Source organism: Haemaphysalis longicornis, unplaced genomic scaffold (genome assembly GCF_048455015.1).
Source record: "Haemaphysalis longicornis isolate Haplotype H1 unplaced genomic scaffold, Haemaphysalis longicornis Haplotype H1 scaffold_2, whole genome shotgun sequence".
Classification (NCBI taxonomy): Eukaryota; Metazoa; Arthropoda; class Arachnida; order Ixodida; family Ixodidae; genus Haemaphysalis; species Haemaphysalis longicornis.
The window spans coordinates 7304804-7327708 of NW_027526295.1; the positions used below are offsets into that span (position 1 = coordinate 7304804).

The following is a 22905-nucleotide window of genomic DNA, read 5'->3' on the forward strand; positions in this document are numbered from 1 at the left end:
TTGCTACTGAGGTTAGTCAGACTTAAAAGGAAAGGTGTTCTGGTACCCTTTGTTTACGCCAGTACAAAATAGGTGATCTAGCTATCACCAAAAAATAACCGGCACTTTGTGTGAAGATTCGAACCTTTGACCTTCAAAACAGTAGCCCAGTAAATACCGAACCTCACGGAAGGAGGTAGGGACTTAGTGCAGAACTTCGTATTCAAGCGACATTGCCAACAAGCCTTGTAAGTTTCTTTTTTTTTTTTTTGGGGGGGGGGGGTCATTGTCGTCAAATATGAACAAAATATGATAGGATGATGAACGAAGACGCAATTAGCACAACTTTACTTGCTACTTGATTTAACCTGAGTGTATGTACCGACTGCAGCTTCATGAATTCAAAGTGTGAGCAAAGCAAATTTCGGGGCTGCCTTGATAGTGAGGTTACCGTCGAACGTCACTTGTAGGTTAAATTGCAAAGTACTCTGCCTTTTTTTTTTGTCTATGATACCCTCATTTCAAAAAAAAAAATAAAAACAAGGGGTTTTCTACGATTCGAACCATGGACTTTCAAAACATAACGCAATTGCCGAAGCTCCTAACCACTCGACCACGCCGGACTTTTTTTTTTTTTTTCCTAAACAATAACTTTATTTACACATAAATATACACGTCATGCCGAGTGTTACACATGGTTCCGGAGCAGCTCTGACAGTGGATGTGTCGGTTACATGTTTGGGGGTAAGATGACAACGAACGTGAAACCAAGAGAAGAAAAAAAGGGGCAAAGAGACACGAAAACAAAAATCCAAGGACAATGAGAACAGCAACACATGCTCTACAAAAACAAAGGCTGAAGGAATTGCGTGCGTCCTATTGGCCGGCGCTATCTCTCCTGTTTCTCAAAAGAGGACTTGGTCAACGTGGATACGCTGGCCCGTTAAACACCCCAGCCCCCCCCCCCCCCCCTCCCCCCGCCTTTTTTTTTTTTAATGCCTTAGGCGTTTCCCTGCCTGCGCCTTTCCTCATTTGTTTTGTAACGCTTCAGCGCATGGCTGCCTCGGGCGAGCTTCCTTCGCAGTTCCAGGTCGCAGTCAGATGTGCCCAATGCGCTCACCGTCCATTGGACCTCCCGCAGAAAGTGTCGCCATGCGGGTTGTGGGTGGAGGGCGCACTCCACTGCTTCTACCCTCGCTTTCCAGAGGGCGTGTAGACCGATGGCTAGGACACAATCACGGAAAGCGTGGTGCTCTATGTCCGCGCACAGGAACTTGAGGCCCGGCCAAGTGATGTTCCACGACGTTCTGAAGCACGATTGTATTTCGTGCCAGAAATACATCGCCGTGTTGCAGTCAAGGAATGCATGTTCTGCGGTTTCCGGTTTGCCACACAGGAGGCATCCGGCGCCCCAGGCGAGGAAGAAGCCCCGCTCCTGCTGACGCGCCATGACTGGTAACACTGCCGCGTGGAAACGGAAGAAAAAATCTTTTGTGCCGACTGGGATGGGGGATTGCCTGACCCGCTTGAGCACATCGCCTCCACCCTGAGGGACCGGTGGCTGACGGTACAGGGGTGGTGGCAGTGTCTGAGCAACTAGGTCCCAGTATAACTTTCGCGGCTTCACAGCGAGCAGGTATTCCCAAGAAAAACACGTCTGAAGTGAAGCCACCGCGCTGGCTATCTCCCTGTAGAACCCGGTGATGCGAGAGCCATGATCGACAGGCGCTGATGTGGCAAGCCACGGCCGCAAGTGAAATGAGCCTAGGCCTTGGATGGCCGCCTGAAGAAACGGGTCGACCTGGTCGCGGAAGAAAAGGAAGCGCTGGACTACGAGCTTGAGTTCTGCGTTTATCAGTCCAATTCCACCCCCCTCCACGCTCCAGAAGAGATTGGTGCGGCGCATGGGCTCGTATTGCGACCGCCAAACGAACACTGCCCACGACCGGTGTAGCCTCTGTATCGAGCCGGCATCGATGGTGGTAATGCGCGCTGCGTACAGAATTGCGGGGTAGGCTACCATGTTGCACAAGAGGGCCCTTGCGTAAATGGATATGTTACGGTTCCTCCAGGGGTGAAGCTTCCATTCGGCCGCGTCAACTTTTGATTTCCATCGAGGCGCCACCGCCTGGCCCACTCCGATCTTTACCCCTAGATATGTCTCAACGCGGTCCGTCCACCGCATGTTGAAGCACTTGCGCGGCTTTCTTTCCCAGCACCCCAACCAGGCTCCCTCGGATTTTTCAAGGTTGAGCTCTGCACCGGAGAAACCGCAGAACTGATGTGCCAGTCGGAGTACTTCTCCGGCTTGGGCAGCTGTTGTGCAGATAAGGGCAACGTCGTCGGCATATGCCAACACTCGGAGTTCCCGTCCGCCCATAACGAGTCCTTCGATTTTGGTGGACGCAGCAACCATGCGACACAGCGGCTCCAGGTAAAGAGCAAAAAGTAGTGGGGACATTGGACAGCCCTGGCGGACAGAGTTTTGTACCACGATGGGGGTTCCTACTTGCCCATTAACGATTATGCTCGTCGAGATTTGAGTGTAGCATATCTGGATCCACTCCATCATGGTGTCTCCTACTCCGCAGTGTCTGAGGAGTGTGAACAGGAAAGGCCGTTGTACCCTGTCGAATGCCTTCCTAAGGTCGAGCTGTAGCACAGCCAGTGGTGCTAACCCTAGCTCTCCCGCCTCACAAGCGGTCCTCATCCAGTGAAGGTTGGAATTTATTGTACGCCCTTTAAAGCCGCAAGTCTGGTGTGGGCCCACCACCGTACTAAGGGCCGTTTCGAGTCGATGAGCCAGTATCCGAGCCAGGATTTTGTAGTCTGACGACAAAAGGGAAATCGGGCGGAAATCGGATGTGCTTGGAATTGGACCGGATTGTGGTGTTTTCGGCAGGAGGACCAGGTGGCTATTTCGCATGGAAGGAGGAAGTAGCTTTTTGTGCATTGTGTCCTCGAAAACTGAAGCGAGTATCGGACTTAAATCTTTTTGAAAAGTCGTGTAAAATTCTGAGACAATCCCGTCTGGACCTGGGGACTTGTTTCTGGGTAGCTGTTTAATTACGGATTCTACCTCCGCTGCAGTTATTGGAGAGTTAATTAATTCTCTCAAATCCTCCGATACCTTTGGGAGCTCGCTAAGGACTTCCTCGGGGACGGGGTCCAATCCGGTCTGCAAATTAAACAGGCTGGAGTAAAAGTCCTCAAAGGCGCTTGCCACTTCACGCGGTCCCCGCGCGAGCTGCCCTTGGTGTTGAACCTCGGTGATGTTTTTCCGGGTAGCGTTCTCTCTCTCGAGCGTGCGGAAGATTTTCGAGGGCTGTGCCTCCTGCTCAACTCTCTGCTCCCTGCTGCGGACCAAGGCACCCCAGTAGCGATGTTCCAGTTCACTGAAAAGCTCTTTTTTAGTTACGCGGATGTCCTCGCGAAATTCCCCAGGCCTCTCTTCATCCGCCTCGATGAGGTCTCGCAGCGTTGACATGAGGCGGTTTTGGGTAGCTCTTCCGCGCGCGGCCTCTCGCCTGCCTATGGTGGTTGCAACTTCTTTGATTTTAGTTTTGAAAGATTCCCACTCGCTAGCCCCTATCGTGCGGGATCCCAAGCATTTTATTTCTTCCCGCACGCGTTCTACGAATTCTGGGTTTTGCATTATCGATGCGTTCATTATCCAACGGGGATTTAGTTTGCCATGCTTTTGGTTTACATCGTACCTAATTTCACATGTCACTAGGCCGTGGTCAGACAGTGGGACGGGTGTCACGGCGTAGTCTTGTATTCGTGAAAGTAAGTCTCCTGAGACATAAAACCGGTCCAGCCGGGCCTGAGACGCACCACTCCATCTGGTGTATCGTGGGGTGGCCCACTTCCGTCCCGAGGCCGCGTCGGTCACGTCACAGTCACGAACCACTGACTTTAAAATTCGCGACGAGGCATCGGTGCTGCTGCACCCACCCGCTCTGTCACTTTTTTCCGTCACACAATTAAAGTCACCTCCGAATATCACGTTGCATGGGACATTCAAAAGAGGGCGGGTGGCGGTGAAGAGCTCACTTCGTGATGGTGGGTCATTGGGAGCGTAAATGCACAGGAAACGGGTTAGTTCCCCTCCCACAAATGCGTCCACTAGGCTGAAACGGCCATCTTTGCCCAATTCGCAGTCGACGATTTTGACCGAATCATTTTTCCTAACGAGAATGGCTGCGCCGCCTGCTCGGGTCTCGGTCAGAGTGTGAAAGCACCAGAACTGATTGCCGAACAGGCGTACAAAATTTTTTGCATCGTCTGGGTTTCCGATTTTTGTTTCCTGAAGAAAGGCTACATCAATTTTTTCCTGATTCAGAAGTTCTAATAGCCAAAGTCTCCGTTTTGCGGAGACAAGGCTGACTACGTTAAGCGTGGCTAGTTTTAAAAAGGTTTGGGGGAGGCTCATTGTGGGAAAGGCGCTCACCTCGACTGCTTTTATCTCGGTCCCTCGGGGTTCCTTGACCCGCTTTCTCCCTGGCCGGTGTTGTTTCCGGCCCTGCCGCGTGCCTTTCGGCGCGTCACAATTTTGCTTTCAGGTTCTTTGCTGTCTTCCTGGGAGTCCACGGCGCCGGGACCCTCCGGTGAAGGGGGCGTTGGTTGGATTGTGTCCACGCACGCCAAAAGGGTCCTCCGGCGGTGGCTGCTCCTCCTTTCCCTCTCGCTCCTCTCCCGTGGCCTCCTTGACCTCCTCGGGGTTGCTGCATTCCTCTGCTGCCTCTGCTGCGGGGGCTTCGGAAGCCGGCGGGGGAGATGTAGAGGGGGGCGGGCTGGGCTCGTCGGTTGGCATTGCATTGGATTCTGCTTCTTCTTGATCTGCGCTGCTCATCATGGCCGCCATGTCGTCCGCGTCCATGTATTCCTCCAACTGAGGCCGTGCGGACGCTCGCTGCTTGACTCTGGCGGCATACAAGACCGTACAGTTTGCGTGGTCGTGGCCGAAGGAGCGACACGAACGGCACCACGGCGTCCTGCAGCTCCTACGATAGTGTCCGGTGTGGTAGCATCGCAGGCACAGTGCTGGCCTACCAGCTACCTCTATCAGTATGGGGCACCCCTGCACGGTCGCCTGGTGCGGTACGTCATTCAGCGACGTGGGGCTGGACGGGATGATGTGATACACCCTGCTCGTGCCGGTCATGTGCGCGAGCCCGTGTTTTCTCCAGCCATCACGCTCAACTCGTTGCACACGGCCGAAGCGCTCCAGCTGCCGCACGATCAGTTCGTCAGGCACCCTTGGTGGAAGCCAATGCACCTTAACGGCGACTTCACGTTGGTTCGGGTTGATGACCAGGCATCGCCTTCCCTTCACCACAATCTCGGTCCGTGCTGCCAAGGCTTCCATCTCGTTTTCTGCTCTGAAGGTGATCATCCATACGTGGTTGAACTGAAAGGGGCCGAGACACTCGATCGCCCTCAAGTCTGTGATGTTGTCGAGGGCAGATGCGAAGTCTTCGACCCCGTAGGGCCGCGCCGACGGATCTCCGTGTAGGAACAACGCGTTCTCGCTGAGCTTTCCGGTGGGGAGCGTGGGCAGAAGGGTGCGGTAGGCGGACGGGCCGGCGGACGGTGACGGCGGGCCACGGGGGAACCGGTCCGGCGCGGCTGCGCCGGTCGCCTGTGGGGAGCTCTCGCTGGCCATGACCTTCCCCGACGAGGGCTGGGGAGAGAGACCTGGTACGCGCGTGAGCAAAAATTCGGTACACTAACAGAGGCTGCCAACGAATATTGTCGGGTGATTCGTTTTGGTTGTATTTGACAAATTTCAGCAGTGATAACGCTTGTTTTTTCCACGTCGATCTTGGAGGCGAAGCCAATTATGCTAATAATGCAAGTGATGTAACCAAAGCTCCCTTATTTGAGCCAAGAAAAGCAATCGCGCTTCATCGTTCCCCCTATGCAAGCTGCGGTAGCCGCGAATGAAATTGAATGCGCCGCTAGATTTCTGGCTTTAATAAACTTTGTTCGTTACGCACCGATCTTGCAGACAAGCCCATAATGCTAACACTACAAGCGATGTAGCCAAAGTTCCCGTATTTAACTCGCAAAAAGCTATCCGAAATCCCCGGTCTCCCCGATGGAAGCCAAGCTAGCCACGAAGGAATGCGCACTTTCGAACAGAAATAGCTTGTAATTTGCCTCAAGGCACCCGATTACCGTAGGTTAAAAAAAATTGATTGTTTTCTGCGAAAGTAATGACTCCAAGCCAGAAGATAGACATGGAATCCGGACGATGTCGTCTGCTTTCGGGTGTTCCTGGCGCTCCCGCGTCAGCTCACGTCGCCGTGCATTTGCCGACACCGTCAACGCGGGGCGATGTCGACGCGCGAAAGTGCGGAAAATGCGCTGCTAGTGGTAGCGGCTAAAGTCCCTCGATCGGCGTTTTTAGTAGCGGCCTCAGAACAAACCGTAAAATTACGGCGTCCGCAACCCCACGCCAGCTGTATTTCCACCGTAGACCCTGAAATTGCCTTAAATGCCGTAATCTACATTGTCGGTACAATTACTGTTTCCTTTAAAAAAACCCCACGCTCCAGCTTTTCTTGTATATAATTGGCAACTAATATCTGTATTTACCAATAACTTGGGCATCTATTTCGCCACGCGTTTTTTTCAAGGTGGGTGTCATTTCAGGAACTAGTTTTTCCCTCGGACGAACATGAGACAGGAAAGTGCTGCGCGGCGAGCCCGACCGTCCTATCTGCACTCCGTATCGGTGGGGGTGCTACTGGCCGTTGGCGGCACGGTTGTGCACGCCTTCAACTTTCGTTGTTTCGGTGATTTGACTACCATGGATTTATCTACCGGACGAAGAAATACTGCGAAGTAGTGAAGGTAAGTGAGTACTAGTGAACTTTGTTTTCTTGTCATATGTATTTATCGTAGCAGAGTCGGCAGAGTTGCTCGCGAACTGCGGTCCGCGTAAGCGGTTAGTCCTAACGATTTCACTGACTCGCATTGTGCGTTGCGCAGATCTGTCAATAGACCTTTGTACCTGGCCGTTGCGTGTGTAAGCATAATCAATTCTCACGCGATTTCTAGCACTGTGTTTGGTGAAGTGTGTGTGTGTCCTGTTCTGTTTTGCTAGCCGAATGTTTTGATATGAAATGAAATAAGGGAAGCTGGAGAGTGCGAATATGAGAATATGAGTGCGGGTACGATATAAGTGTGTATGCATTAAACGCAAATCGTGTACTTTTAGCATGATCTGCACTCTCGGTTTTTGTTTCGTTTTGCAGATGCCGTTTTTTTTTCCGTCATAATAGTTTTCAGTTAAAAAACGTGCACAATAAATTGAATTATTGCCGTGCGTGTAGCATTAGAATAAAATAATAAATCGAATGATTTCCGAGCGTACAGCATTAGATTAGAATGCCATCTGGATGTTTTTTTCGCGTTTCGATTGAATGATTAATCTTTTTGAACGCTCAGTTTGGTCGTGACATGTTGGAATGAACAAAGTGTATGGAACCCGAATTTATTTGTAGCGTCAGAACTACACGCATGTCGTAACTGGTACAGTAGTATGAGTAGCGCTGGTTGCGCTTCGTACTGTTACTGTAGCATCGCAAACGTAAATTAACCATTCAGAACCAAGTAAAAATATTCAAGAATGGCTGTTAAATTTGGGTCACTTACGGAATTTCCAGCTTAATGAATTTTAGTGTGCAACACACCTTGGTGATCAGAGTAACGCAGCATTTGGGATTTCGCAGGTTTAAGGCAGAGTATGATTCTGGTATCTGGCCTGTCGTTTGCTAATAACTTACATGTTGCAGGCTGCTGACTGGTGCAACTTGCATTCAAAATGACTTCTTGGTGCGGCCTATTTCAAGGACCGAGGCTGTTTCCTCATCGGGCGCCGCCGACTGTTTGGCAGTGTATGCAAAAGTGGGTGAACACGTTTCTTTTATGGTTTTTACAGACCTCGTCTTCCTGTTACATGCACAAAGGAATTTCAGTGATCTGAAGTCGTCATTTTTTCACTAGGGACTCTTTGAAGGTGTTTAAGCAATCTTACACCAGTGCGGTTTTTGGTGATTATTTGTGCAGATTAGATTTTTTCCGACACAACGTAGCACTGCGAATGCTTGATGTAGATTTACAATTTAAACAACACAAGGTACGAGCTGGCTCTCATTTGTTTATTGCACACTAAATGTATGTATATACTGAACTTTTGTGGAGACGCAGATGTGCTGCTGTATCTCGAATGATGCCAACCATTTCAAGAGGTTCTTTCGGCCACGGCAGCCAATTTTGGAATCAAAGAAAAAAAAACGAAAGTGCCGGCACTTCACTACTGCACCCCTCAAGACCAGATATAGCTTCAGCGCGTAGAACCCCCAAGTTGGATTTATAAAGGCAGATCATCCCTCTCGTCAACCGAAGCAGTGCGCGTAATGATAAAAAAAACTTAAATATGCATGAAAAAACTTCAGACCGATTCAACTTAACAGTAGTGCCCTGCTGAGCATCCCTTCATAAAAGCTTTTATGACCTTGTGGGCTGGTTGGTATCTGCTTTTCCCTAAAATCCTAGCCCCACTGAATTGCTGGTCACGATTGCACGCCCCACAATGGGGAGGAAATGGTGGGCAAGTGGTCCAAATCGCAATTTTACCTGTCGCAAGTGGTCAGTGCCCATTTCCTTGGCTAAATCATTAATGCATTGTGTGACGCAAAGAGAGAAAAATAAATCTTGGTTCAACACCTTACACACAATTTTTTCTTTTGGATGCACATAGGGATGTCGGGAAGTTCGGCCTGTTCGAAACGCCTGGCATTATTGAAGCATTTGGGCACCAGCGCGATATTTCGGTGCATATATACATTCTTTGTGTTGATGAACAGCTGAGAAATAGCACTTGTTCTTGTCCTGTGTTTTTGCAATTGTGAGCTTAGGTCCAATTTTCATGCTGTTTTTTTTTTCATGTTTTACAAGCGGCAATTTGCCTGGTAACATATTCTTTTGCTAGAAAACTTTTTCAAGCATCAAGCAAGTTATGGCTTTGTGCAAAATTTACTTGAAGGATTTATTGCTCTGTTTATTAGGGTTGACGGGATTTGACTACTGTATTTAATGTAAATTGTGAACACTTTCTACTCAATATTTAGTGCCAGTGTATGTTTGGCTGCCCCAATAAAAGCATGAACAGTAAAGAAAAGGAAATATTTCACATACATATTTGTGCCTGATGACTATTCTGTGGGCGTGCGAAGTTTGGTTGGTTATAATTGTCAGGTGACGACTTATCCGTAGCTGTGCACGTTGATAGGGACATTTGAAACTTAAAAATTACTCAAAAAATTTCTGTTGTCTTTTTTGCTGCTATTAAAGCTATAAATATGACAACATGCATTATCCGTACCTGTGGCTGTTCAAACTTCCTTCACAGATCTCTTCATACACAGTAAGCTTTTAGTATAGCTCCAGCTTTGAAATATTTGGTTCAATGCTTACTTAAAAATTTTTGGACAGAAATCCTTGTTAGGGACTTTCACGTAGTGTGTAGCAATTGTAGTTTATTCGTCTTCATTGCGTTTCTTGCAATTGTGCATGTCTATATCCTCAGCACAAAACCGACAGGACAGAGGGAAAAGAAAACATGGGACACGCTCTGAATGTCAACTAAAATAAACTTATTGGAGTTGCACAAAAATGTATACCCAGCATGCATACAAAAACTGAGAGAAACTTAACCCAATAATGCCCGAGGCTTTCATTGGGTTAAATTTTGTTTTTGTGCATCTATTGGCGGCATATTTTTGTTTAACTTCAGAGCCTGTCCTGTGTTTTCTTGTCCCTTTGTTCTGTATGTTTTGCACTGTGGAGCTGATTATTTACCAACATTACTACAGTTGTACATTTTGGTTTGTTGGCGCTGCTGATGACAAAATAGTTCACCCCATTGCTTATTTTTGCTCTGCTTTGGCTCACGTCTCCCCACACGGACCGCATCCTTTGTTTTATTTTTGTTCTATTTGGCACCCTTTATGGCAGCACAAGGCAGGTCGTTTTCTGTGCCGCTTAGTCTCTCCTCTTTTCAACAGTTTTTTAACCTGCGTTAATTTTTTTCGTTGAAACGAACCGAATATATTTAAGGAAGCTCTGTAACTTTTATTTGTGAATTTGTGTTTTTCCTTATGTCTGCCCAAGGCCCCCTTGCCAGCATACTAAGCAGTGTTGACATGAACCACGCTACCAATGGTAGTAGGTTGGAAGAGTTTTGCTTATATGTATTTCGTCTTCAGGCTGGCTATTATGGAATGTCCATCATGTCATTAGTGGTTTTTCGCATGGGAAAAAGCTACCGTGGTAAAAAACCATGAATGAAAATTTGCTCGAAGCCGTACAACACTACGTGTTGCTAGCTATAGAATACTATGCGTTCAAAATAGCTGACATCTGAGCATAAATTGTCCATAAATTACGGCAACTTGTTTCCTGCACATCGTTCAGAACAGTGGTTTTTAATGTGGGTAGTATTTTGGATATTTCTCCTCTATCAAAGCGGGGGATCCACATGTTCGCCCGCTTAAGCGGGGGATCAAACTTTCCTTCGCACGTCTCAGCAATGAATGAATTCGAAAGCTAAAATAACGTCAAGGCATTGCAAAATAGCTGATGATAATTGATAGAGAGCAGACATCGAAGCTGCATAATAGCTGCTTACAACAAAATAATAAGCAGTACTTTTTACACTTAGTGAGCTTTCCTTGTACAGCAGTGGTCCTGTGGACATCTATATTGCCTAAAACAAATTGTTGGGCTTCTCATGTGTGCCAGCTACTTACAACTGCACAAGACATAACAACGGACATATACAGAGAATGAGAATGACAACCGCATAGGTGTCCTGTGTATACAGGCGCACAAGCTATTTAGGTGTCCAAACATTATTCGTAAGTGAACCCAAGTCATTGGTGCTTTTATTGGATAGCTTTTTTTGGCAGGTAACCTGTCATTCTGGGGATTCAGATAAAACTTTATTAGCCTTCAGTCATTTTTGCTGGTGCCGAACGTCTGGTGACATGAGGTGGCTTTTTATACTGAGAGATCATGTATATGTGAGCAAAATCTTTTGAATTACTACCACTGCTGGTACGGTTCATGTAAAAATAATTTAGCACACATGCAACCTTAAAAAATTCAAGCTATGACACAAGTATTCAAATGAGAATTAGTGTATTCTTGCTAAGAATTTATCAACAAATTAGCATTTAAGGAAATTAAAAATGGGCTAAATATCAGCATCGAAGAGAGTCAAACTAAAAACAAAACTTCAGCAAAAAAAGGATATTTAAAAAAAAATGTTACTTTTGATATGTTGTATTCTGATATCAGCTTGCTTTTTCTTTCTTTCCAGCCTGCACATGTGCCAAATTTGCCGTGCCACAGCAGCTAATCAAGGCGACCCTCCTGTCCGTAGTGTTACGGAAAATCAAGGCTGTCGGTCAGTCAGCTGCATAGTTCTGTCTCAGAATTAAATCGATCGTGAGTCGCTGAGTTTTGTCTCTGCTTGTATATTTCAGCAGCTTTGACTGGCTGGCCTTTCAGCTAGCTGTCGCTGTCTGACTAAATTTATGTGTGACTATCAATGCTACCGATTTACATCTTGTGACTGCCAAAAATGCCCCTATTTTGCCCAATAACACTTACTTGCAGCAAAGCGTAAAATGTGTAATTATGTATCAATTTGCCGACCTAAAATATTCATGTAGTTCAGGAAACCCATTACAAAAATGGCAAGAACACGTCAGGAAGTACGCAGAAATAAATGAAGAAGCTCCGTAAGAATACGTCATGAAGTACATAAGATGTCATCATAAAAGCCATAGAAGTGCATCAAGAAGTACACATAAATCTACTTAAAAAGGCTGCAAAAATACATCAGAAGTTCTACAGAAAATCACTCGTCAAACTCTCTACAGAAACTCCATGAGAAGTGCATCAAGAAGTACGCATAAATGTACGTAAAAAGGCTGCAAAAATACATCAGAAGTTCTACAGAAAATCACTCGTCAAACTCTCTACAGAAACTCCGTGGCCAAATACTTGTTGAAACACGTCAAGAGCTCGTCAAAAAAATTCTTCACAAACTCTACAAAATCTCTACACAAGAGGAAGACAAAACTCTACAGAAATACATCAAAAACACCACAGGATTTTTTATGAGGGTGTGGTCTAATATTTACCCCGACATATATTTTGCTGGCTGCCGAGACTGAAATCTCATTTGCTCAGCCTACAGCATTCTCAGCCTACAGCCTACAACTACGGAGACGCAGCCTACAACTACGAAGACACAGTTGATAGTGTGGTGATTGATCTGAGCGGGAAACTGCATAAGAGAAGTTGGTGTTAAGAGAAAAGCTCAAGTCGCTGTGCATTGTAAACAATGAACGGTTAATTAAGACATTTCATCGTGAACAGGTTAATAAATTATTTACTTTTTTATGTTAGTTATGGCTCGGGTTCAGCAGGCTGAAAAAGTATGGGTTTGGGTTCAGCTCAAGCAAAAATACCAGTTTGGTTCCAGTTCGACACCCTGCTTCATGTATGTATACAGGGTGTCCCAGCTATCATGCACCAAGATTTAAAAAAAGAGCAACGGCGTAACTCGAAGAAAACCTAGTGGATAATGTTTGCAGTACTGTGAAGAAGCGGCCAGTAATTTTTTCGTTAATGAGACTTAACTAATTAATGGTAATTAATTATTTAACTAGAGAATTACTGTCGTAATCACTGAAGTGTCAATGAGGCATTTGTAGGTACCCACGAGGGGCATCTAAATGCGGTATTTTCAGCGACGAACTAATTGCGTGCTCATTTATTCTGACTGATAAAGAAAACCCGGGAAATATGAAAAATACCACGTGACGGCGCTTCCGCGCGCCTTGTAAAGCAGCGTCCCCAAATGAGCTGATTGAAAGCAACTGCTTCGCCTGTCACCCGCCCGAAGAGGCAGCGCATCGCCTTGATAATGGCATGCATGGAAGGAGCAGCAACAGCAAGATTCGCGGGGCGCGTGGACAGATAAGGCACAAACTCGGTCGCGATTTCTTCTTTCTTTCTTTTGTTTATTTTATCCTGGCTAACTCCGAGGCAGCCTGTTTGGGGGAATTGCTTTACGATGCGCGCTAATGCGCGCGGAGGCGCCGTCACGTGGTATTTTTCATATTTCGCGGGTTTTCTTTATCAGTCAGAATAAATGTGTACGCAATTAGTTCGTCGCTGAAAATACCGCAGTTAGATGCCCCTCGTGGGTACCTACAAGTGCCTCATTGACACTTTAGTGATTAGGTCAGTACTTCTCGAGTTAGACAATTAATTACAATTAATTAATTAAGTCTCATTAACGAAAAAAATACTGTCCGCTTCTCCACAGTACTGCAAACATTATGCACTAGGTTTTCTTCAAGTTACGCCATTACTCTTTTTTAAAATCTTGGTGCGTGATAGCTGGGACACCCTGTATATGTGTATATGTATATACATATATATACGTGTGTATCATTTGGCCTGGATGGAAGGATGGCCACTGGTTCACAAATGAGTTTTAAAGTCAAACTTGCGGGAACCTTAAAAATTCAAAATGTTTAATTTTAAGAATTTATTGTAACATGGTGGTATGCATTTATCATATTTGTTTAAACATGGTTCATATGGAGTCTTAAAGAATGTCTTAAGTTCACATATTGTGAATTCGTGTACAAGGAATGCTGTATGAGCCGTGCATGCATGTATGATGGCAAACAGGAGAAGTTCTGTGCAGCTGGCTTAGAATTCAGTTGACCGTTTTGGCCCTGGTGTCAGTTGGCGCGCGCCACCACATAAAAGTTCCTCTAGCACAAAGAAAATGGAGCGAAAAGTGCTAGTTTTTTGGGGACTTGTACTTCAAGGATGACTATCGCGATTCTTACATTTTACCTGAGCTGGATGCTACGAAACGAAGAAGCTCGAGCGATTACAAAATTTCGACACGAAGCTGGAAACAAGCAGAAGTCCTATATTTTATTCCCAATAAACTTGTAAATCTGTAATTTTTCGTTTGTTGGCTCATGTGGTCATAAAATGTAAGAAAACGTGAAAAAAATTTTCTGCTCTGCATAACATTTTTAATTGTCAATGTCCTAATTAATTGCTTCATAATTAAGTCAGTAATTACATGCACTACTACCTTCATTTCTCGTTTGTGGGCTTATGGGAGCTGTAAAATTTAAAGCAAACACAGAAAACATATTTGTACTTGAAAACACAAATCAAGGCTGAAAGGGTTAAAGTTCAGAGTTTCTATGGAGAAACTAGAAATCCTATAGTCTTTTTGGAAGCTTTGATGGGTTGCAAGCTTAATGAACTCTTCTGGTGAAGTCACAACAAATACTCTACAGAGTCTTTACAGAGGCTTTGATGAGTTCAAGCTTAATGAACTCTTGTGGTGAAGTCACAACAAATACTCTACAGAGTCTTTATAGAGGCTTTGATGAGATCAAGCTTAATGAACTCTTATGGCGAAGTGACAACAAAAACTCTACAGAGTCTCTATAGAGGCCTTGAGTTGTTTAAGTTCACAGAGCTTCTATGGAGAGATGACTGTAGAAATTCTACACAATGTTCATAGAGGTCTTGAAGAGTTTGCGGTTAATGAAGTTTTGTGGAGAAGTCACTGTAAAAAATTTATAGAATTCTTGTGGAGGCAACTCTATAAGTTATGAGTTCCTGATGAGTTTCTGCCGTGTTTCTTGTGACTCCATAATATCTCCATAGAAACTCCCCAGAAATTCGCAATCCATTTTTGTGAGGGACGTTGAAGTGCGGTCGTGTTTTTTTGGCTTTACAAGGTAGAAAACGATCGGTAAGCTGCTTTATGGATTACGATATTTAAGGACAGCCTGAATTTTGCCTTACGGGGCAAAGACACGGGGCAAAGACAAGGGTCCCCTTAGAGTCTGTCGACTATGGGACCCTTGTTTGTATAATATTATGTATGTATTCTTTTTATAAAATAAACTTTCACTTTCACTTTCAAGCAACGAGTTCGCGTGTGTATATCTTACGGGGGTGAACAGAGCTGTCGCCGCGGGAAAACGCGTAGCGCTTGGCTAAACACCCGTGCTTTTATTTCAATAAACGTTTATTCTGTATATCTAAAGCTATACGCCGCCCCCTTAACATTATTATTACCTTAACATTACCTCATGTTGCACGCGATGGCAAGAGATATGCCGCGTTATAGGGTTACTATTGGCCGTGATTTCATTTTTTTTAAATACGAGTTTTTGCCGCGCGGCATATGAGAGGCGTTTTGAAGATAGAGGTAGAGAAGAAAGTAGGAAGGAAAGAGGAAGAGAGGCGTTTTAAAATGGGAGTAGAGCAAAAAGTAGGAAGGAAAGAAAAAGAGAAGAAAATAGGGAGAGAGGGGCTGCCAAGAGCACAGAAGGTCACGAAACCGACAGCTGTTCAAATCTACAGGTATGCATGCAGTCTAGTGGCGTGCAGAAAGTCCATCAGTGTCCTGCAGTATTTATCGTCCTGCACCCAGCGGTTGTAGTCATCCGGTTTATTCCACCGGAGACCGACCTTTCTGAGCGCATCGTCTCGTTCCCGCGCACGTCCACAAAAGATGCTTGGCGTCAGCTTCAACCGCTGGAGACGGACACTTGGGACACGTTCCTGGGTCGTCTTGTGAGTGCCCCCAAGTCCAAGTAACTGAATGTGTGAGGGCCACCCCAGCCCGAAGCCTCCTGAGAGAAACTTCCTCCACCCGGGAAAGATTAGGGGGCAGGGAGCAGACACACGGGGGAAGTAGGGCATGGGTGTCCCTTTTGAGGAGAGATTTCCGGGCTAAAAGACGGGAGCCTGGATCACAAGGAAGGGGGCTAGGGGAGGATTTAGGGGGGGGGGGAAGAAGAGTGGGAAATATGGTCCGCTAATTGATTCAGTATATTCCGACCGTGCCCCTGTACCCAATGTACACGGATCATTAGCTCTGATGTTCTGTGGAAGCTTGTGGGGGTCCGCTAGATCCCCTGGTCCATGGCCCGCGTGTGGGGGCCTTTGAATGAGCGCGCTTCCCCGCGCTCGTGACGTCACCCCGCGGGCCGACGCGCCGACGGGCGCCTACCGCGCCGTTGCCGTTCCTCCTCGCCCAGCCTCCGGCCTCCTCTCCCCCGCCCCTTTTAGGCTCGACGCGCGCGCTTCGCGCTCTCTCTTGCTCTTGGCTCTTCCTCCGGCTCTAGCCCCATGGATAGGGGAGATGGGGGAATGGAGGAGATGGGAGTCGGATACCGGGGCGCTCCTTGTCCCCGGCTGGCTCGTCTCCTCCCCGCCGCGCCGGCCGGTCGGGCGCTGTTTGGCCCTGATCGGACGCGCAGGGTAGGCCTCTGGTCACCTTGCGAGCGGCCCGCGTGCAATAGGCCATGGTCGCCTGTTTGGGCGACGCCGTAGGACGCGTGTCGGTACAGTGTAGTTCTTAACCCGGTCTTGGCGTTATTATGCACTGTACGACTCGGCCAATAAACCCCATGGTTCGTCCTGGCCCTTTGGAGCCTGTCGTCGCCCGTGTCGGTGAGTCGAACCCGTCGCGGCGTCTCCCTTGTGGACGCCGCGGACCTCTCTGGGGCATTTTGGATGGGTCATTTCCGGGCGTCGAGCTGACATCGTCGCTCAACGTCTCTAACGAGGCTAGCCGGGGTCGTTTGTTGTCCCGTAGCCAGACCCAGTAAGCCCACATTGGCGCCCAACACGGTATCGACACTGCGCGACGGAACAGGCCCCTGGCCTTAGTCCCTGTGCGATTTACTGTGAGGTGAGCGGTTAGGCTTTTGAGCACCACGCTGTTTTTAGCAACGTGCTCGGGCCATCCGCCGCTGCCCGCGGACCGAGGCACTTATCGCCCAACCCGCGCCAGCAATCGGCTTTTGGGAGCACGACGCTTCGTCGTAACGTGCTCCCGCCGCTCACCGCTGCCCGCGAACCGAGGCACTTATCGCCCGACCCGCGCCAGCATCTCCTGTGTTCTGTACTACTCAACGTAGCGGCGATCCCGAGCCTCCGAAATTGACGTACGATTTGAACCTGGAGCAGAGCCATACGCTCGCTACGTCGGAAACGAGAACATCTTTTGCTCGGACGGCGTTAGCCTGCGTCCAACGTATCTCCACGTGCAGACGCCAAACGGCCCTGGTGGCCCAGTTTGCGTCTCGCTAAGGAGCCCCCTGCGCCTCGTCGAGAAGGAGCCTCCCGCTCTGATGAAGATAATGCGCATTCGTCCTACCACGTGCGAGCGCCTATCGCGCATAGCACGCGTGGACGCCAGGGCCCTGTCGCAAAAGAGCACCTTTCGCTCCCACGACACGGCCGGGACAGCGTAGCACATCCCCGCGCGGGCATTGTACGACCCTTTGTTGTCATCTTGCCCGGCGCGCGGGAGATTCAGTACGCTAAGCCCGCAGCTAGGCACACTGGGGAGCACTCCTCGTTTCCCAGGCGTAGCTCGCCTTACGATCTCGGGTTTCCAAAGCACGGCGGCCCACTCGCCGCGTAGTGCTACGGACTACTTAGAGGTCGGGCCACACGTTCTGAACGAGTTTGACCGTTCCGTCGACAAAAGTTCGTTCGTAGTGGAGACGGACCACGTGGCATTCAGCTGGCTTAAGCGGATACGCGAACCACGCGTGCTGGCCATATAAGCTGCGCCCGTGAAAATGTCACCGTGCGCAATGGGAGCGGTAGCACCACGTGGTGGCGGACGCCTGTCGTGAGCCCCCGTGGCCGCTTGAATGTTCCTAACGCGCCTAGCACCCGACTGGGCCCGTAGCCACGCGCTGAACGTCGGCCAGTTGGTGCGAGCCCCGAAGGGAATGCATTAAGCGTGCAAACGTTGCAATTCCCGGGCGATATCGCATACCGAGCAGACCCATTGTCAGCCGGTATTGCATCCAGCAGAGACGAGCAGGTGCCCGGTTATCAGAACGATCCGTGTTGTAAATATGATTTTAACTGGCTCTGTGTGAGTCGTGCTCTGTGTGAGCGGGCGACGCGGTCGCCGGAGGCTACTAACCGCTTGTATTGTGGTCAGCCTCGAGCGCTTTGCAGCTCGTACTGCTGCAGGCGCGTTTTTTTTATCTCTCGGATTCGTATCTGCTACACGCTCAATGTCTCTCGCTGAAGTTATCCCACCGAAGGAAATTCCCCCTGAGAGTTTCACGGTGGTGAGCACCCGCAGTTTGAGGAAGGTATACGATACTTCCGTGACTCGCGGGCGGCTGGGCGAGTGGCCGCAAGACTTTGCGAAGTTGTGCCGCTCTGCTACCTGACCAGGCATGTATCGAGCTGATCTCCACTATCCTCGCTCTTGCCGTTGCGCTGAAGGAAGGGAAACGCGAACGTGGCGGCAAATATCAGCCCCAGTCGCTAACCCGGAGTTCCTGACGCGCGCCGCACCCGACCGAACCTATCCCCACGTGCTCGCACGTGTTCGTCGGTGCGATCGTCGAAAGGAGCACTGCCACGAATTTGGCAATCCCTAGACGAGAGGCGCACCCGGGGACCATATGTTGTCCGCCGGCATCGCCTTATGCAGAACAAACCTCCTCCGAACGCAGCACGAAGGTCCGATTTGTAAATATGTAAATAGTAGGTCGTTTTGGCTCTGTGTGAGTCGCGCTCCGAGATGGAGCGGGCGACGCTTTCGTTGGAGGCCTATAACCGCTGGTACTGCGGTGGGTCTCGTGCGCTATGCAGCCAGGCTGCTGCAAGCGCGTTTTTATTTTTGCCACGGACCCGTGCCTGCGAGGAGCGGATGGGAGTTCTGCCGATAAAATCTCACCCGATAAGGCCCCACGAGGCTCAGCAAGGGTGGCGATTTACCGCCGTCTAGGGAAGCCGCGTTGAGCTTCCCCGACTCGCGAAGGGCCGGATAAGCGAGCGACCGTAAGACTTTTATTAAGTTGTGTCACTCTGCTTGAATTCGGGGCGAGCGCACATCGAGGAGCCTTTTTGCTTCTCGCTCGTGCAGCGCGTGCCACAGCGCGAAGTCCGGATCCCTCAATCTATCCGACTTCATGCAGCCAATCGAGAGGCGCAAACTACGGCAAAATACGGCGTACACTTTGGGGGACTCGATCCCGGGGGCCGTAGTCGTCGGTTCCTTTCGGGCTGCCGCTGTTTGCTTCGCTGATGGGCGACATTTTTCGCCCTGCGGAAGCACTAGGCATGGCGATGAGGACAAAGGACCGCGATATTCACCCGTTTGGCTTTCTCCGCGGGCCTGATCTCGCATCCTCACGTCCGAGCGGTCCGTTGGCGAGGGGCGACCTTTACGCCCCACGGCCGACTCGACCGAACGCCGAATCGCTACACCTAACGCTGGCAAGCGGCATTGTCCCAGCCACGGGAAGTTAGGCTTAGCGACGCTGTCTCCGCGATGCCCACCCCGGCAGCGAACTTGTCGGGCTGCTCAACGGCGAGCGGAGACACGTCACGCGAGGCGACGGGTCCGCTGTTTGGCCCAATAAGCCCACGTGATCAGACAGGCACACCCTCTCTCCTGAAGGCGGTCGTAGGGACCCCGCGGGAGAGGGAGGTCGCGCGGGAGAACGGGCTTACCTACTGCCCTATAACCGCGTGACCTACAAGGTTCCTCTCCCTCGCAACAGGTGCCCGTCCACCTTGTGAGGGGGGGGGGAGGGGAGAGCGGTACGTGACGTGGGACTGCGGCCCTTCCTTCCATTGGCCGCAGCAGGACGGACACCCCGTGACCCCTAGCGGCAGGCGCAGGTGCTCTCACGTGATAGTTGGGGGATTGGTTTACCGACCCTCGTCATTCGGTCGTCAGGCAGCGCGCGCACCAGTCCACCGGCTCCACCTCGTTCCCTGGCATTGGACCCACGTGGTTGTCCGCTGTCCCGCCGCAGTACCTGCGCTAACCTGCCGACTTCTCCGGTCCCCGCTCCTGCCGCTGCTGTTCACCCCGACGCCCAGGCCATCACCGCGACCATGGCATCGCAGGGTGAGCCCGCTCCCAGCAAGCCGGGACGCCGCAAGAGGCAAAGGCTTCCCGCTTCGCCCGTGTGGCCAGCGCATGGGAACGGAGGGCACCGCTGCTGCTACGGCGCGCCCTTCACGTGCGCCTCGCAGCAGCGCCCGGGCGCGCCCTTCGTGTGCACCTCTCAGCATCACCCTGGCGCGTCCTTCACGTGCGCCTCACGGCAGCACCCGGGCGCCCCGCTGCAGCCCCCTTCATCGTCTGGCCCACCGTCCGAGCCGCTGCCGCCGCCGCCGCCGAAGAAGGTCCGCCATGTGGCCACTTGGACGTACGAAGAGGGGCCAACCAACCCGCCGACGAGCTTCTTCTCGTCAAAGCGGTGGGAGCGGCAGAGGAGGGGCGAGCGGGCCATCCCGGAGGCCCGCTTGCACCAGCTATTCCAGGGCCGGACCTTGCCGCTCGACCTGGGGCGGCGCGGCGTGGAGGCCGTCCCTGCAGCCGCCGGCGGGGCCGCGGCCCAGGCCCCCTTGGTGGACCTCGACCAGCCTGGCTCCCAGCACCATCCAGCCGGAATCCAGACTCCGGAGTTCCTGCCGGCCCAGCTGGAAGCCGTGGTCCAGGCCCTCGCCACCAACGGGGCCTTCGCCGCGGCCATCGCGTCTCGGGTCTTCGCGACGCCCGCCTCCGCGGCGGCCGAGCTGGAGGACGTGATAATGGTGCCCCAAGCCACGGAGCCCCAATAAAAGTAGAGTCCAACCCCCCTTTTCCGTTCCCTGCTTGTCCCTGCCTTTTTGGAGGCGGCGTTGCCCGGTCCGCTTAGATCGGGCTCGGTTTTGAGGAGGGGGGGGTGTGGGGGTCCGCTAGATCCCCTGGTCCATGGCCCGCGTGTGGGGGCCTTTGAACGAGCGCGCTTCCCCGCGCTCGTGACGTCACCCCGCGGGCCGACGCGCCGACGGGCGCCTACCGCGCCGTTGCCGTTCCTCCTCGCCCAGCTTCCGGCCTCCTCTCCCCCGCCCCTTATAGGCTCGACGCGCGCGCTTCGCGCTCTCTCTTGCTCTTGGCTCTTCCTCCGGCTCTAGCCCCATGGATAGGGGAGATGGGAGTCGGATACCGGGGCGCTCCTTGTCCCCGGCTGGCTCGTCTCCTCCCCGCCGCGCCGGCCGGTCGGGCGCTGTTTGGCCCTGATCGGACGCGCAGGGTAGGCCTCTGGTCACCTTGCGAGCGGCCCGCGTGCAACCTCGGCCATGGTCGCCTGTTTGGGCGACGCCGTAGGACGCGTGTCGGTACAGTGTAGTTCTTAACCCGGTCTTGGCGTTATTATGCACTGTACGACTCGGCCAATAAACCCCATGGTTCGTCCTGGCCCTTTGGAGCCTGTCGTCGCCCGTGTCGGTGAGTCGAACCCGTCGCGGCGTCTCCCTTGTGGACGCCGCGGACCTCTCTGGGGCATTTTGGATGGGTCATTTCCGGGCGTCGAGCTGACATCGTCGCTCAACGTCTCTAACGAGGCTAGCCGGGGTCGTTTGTTGTCCCGTAGCCAGACCCAGTAAGCCCACAAGCTGTGAATCTGCTGGCAGATCAGAGGTGTCTTCTTTACTTGCTTCAGGTGCTTCACAGCACTGAGCGAGTCTGTATATATATATGCACCTCCGTGATGTTATGGAGTGCACTTGCAGCATTGACTGCGTCATGAACAGCCTGGAGCTCCAGTAGCAGCGGGTCCGGAGTGTCGGTAGCGTAACAGCGCGAGCCTTTGATTTCCGGGTGCGTGGCACTGACGAAAGCAGTCCGTCCTCCGCCCGGCAGAAGAGCTGCGTCTGTGTACAGTACGCAGTGGCCTTCAGGGACTGTGGTATCGGAGGTTGGCGCTGGCTGGTCACGGCGACGAAGCTTCGTCGTCTTATTCGTTGTCATTGTCGTGTACCACCATGGTGGAAGATCGTCTGAGGTTGAAGTGCCGGGGGACGCATGACAAAAATGTGAATGAAGCGCTGCGACAACTGGAATATACAAATGCTTGAGCTTCCTTCCTTCTTCGCGCTTGTTTATAAGCTCCGTTATAGTATTGAGCTGGGCGTGTTCCTGTAAGATGGGTATCGGGGTAAGACGAGGAAGTGCCGTGATGGTGCGCATGGCTTCTCGGTTTATAGTCTCAAGTTGCGCCCATTGTTGCTTGGTAAGTCTGTGAAACTGCGCCTGGTAGAGTAGGCGCGGCTGGAGAACAGCACGTACGAGTCTTCTAGCCACTTCCGTACGGGCTCCTCCACTACGCGTTGTAATCCGGCGGATCAAGTGCAAGGTCGTCGAGGACTCCTTCCGTGCCTTCCGGAGCCAGTGAAGACCAGAACTCGACTGGTGGATCAGAAGTCCGAGCACCCACAGCTCTTCTTTGGCTGGTATGGCAGCTGAACCAATTTTAGGTTGAAAGTTAGCCATAGAGGCTAACTTCCTTCCTGACTTATTAGCCACTTGTATGTAGCACGACTTCTCAGCTTAAATTTCTAAACCGGCTGATTCCGCAAAGGCATGAAAAACATCTAGGGCTTGCTGGAGATGACGGCACTGTAAACGGAGGCCGCGGTTTGTGGAGCACAGTGTGACATCATCCGCGTAGGTAATAAATCTCACGAAAGGGATGTCTTGCAACTTCCATGCCACAGGTGCAAATGCGATGTTGAAGAGCAGCGGTGCTAGCACGGAACATTGCGGTACCCCATGATTAGATGTAAACAGGCCGACCGCCTTCCCATCCACTCGTACAGAAAACGTCCTTGAGCACAGGAAGGAGTGTACCACTTTGGATACATGATGTGGAATCCCTAAGGACTCCATGTTTCTGAGTATTGTCCTGTGGTCCACATTGCCATATGCCTTGGAAATGTCGGTGGCCACCACAGTCCGCACAAGAT

The 22905-nt window shown here is 50.7% G+C and overlaps 1 long non-coding RNA gene across 1 annotated transcript; it reads left to right on the forward strand.

Moving 5' to 3' along the window:
• Nucleotides 1–6653: 6653 nt before the first annotated feature.
• Nucleotides 6654–11514, forward strand: LOC144168723 (uncharacterized). The gene is made up of 3 exons (XR_013322212.1): nt 6654–6840; nt 7785–7896; nt 11375–11514. It is a non-coding gene; the product is annotated as an uncharacterized LOC144168723 (long non-coding RNA).
• The last annotated feature ends 11391 nt before the right edge of the window (nt 11515–22905 follow it).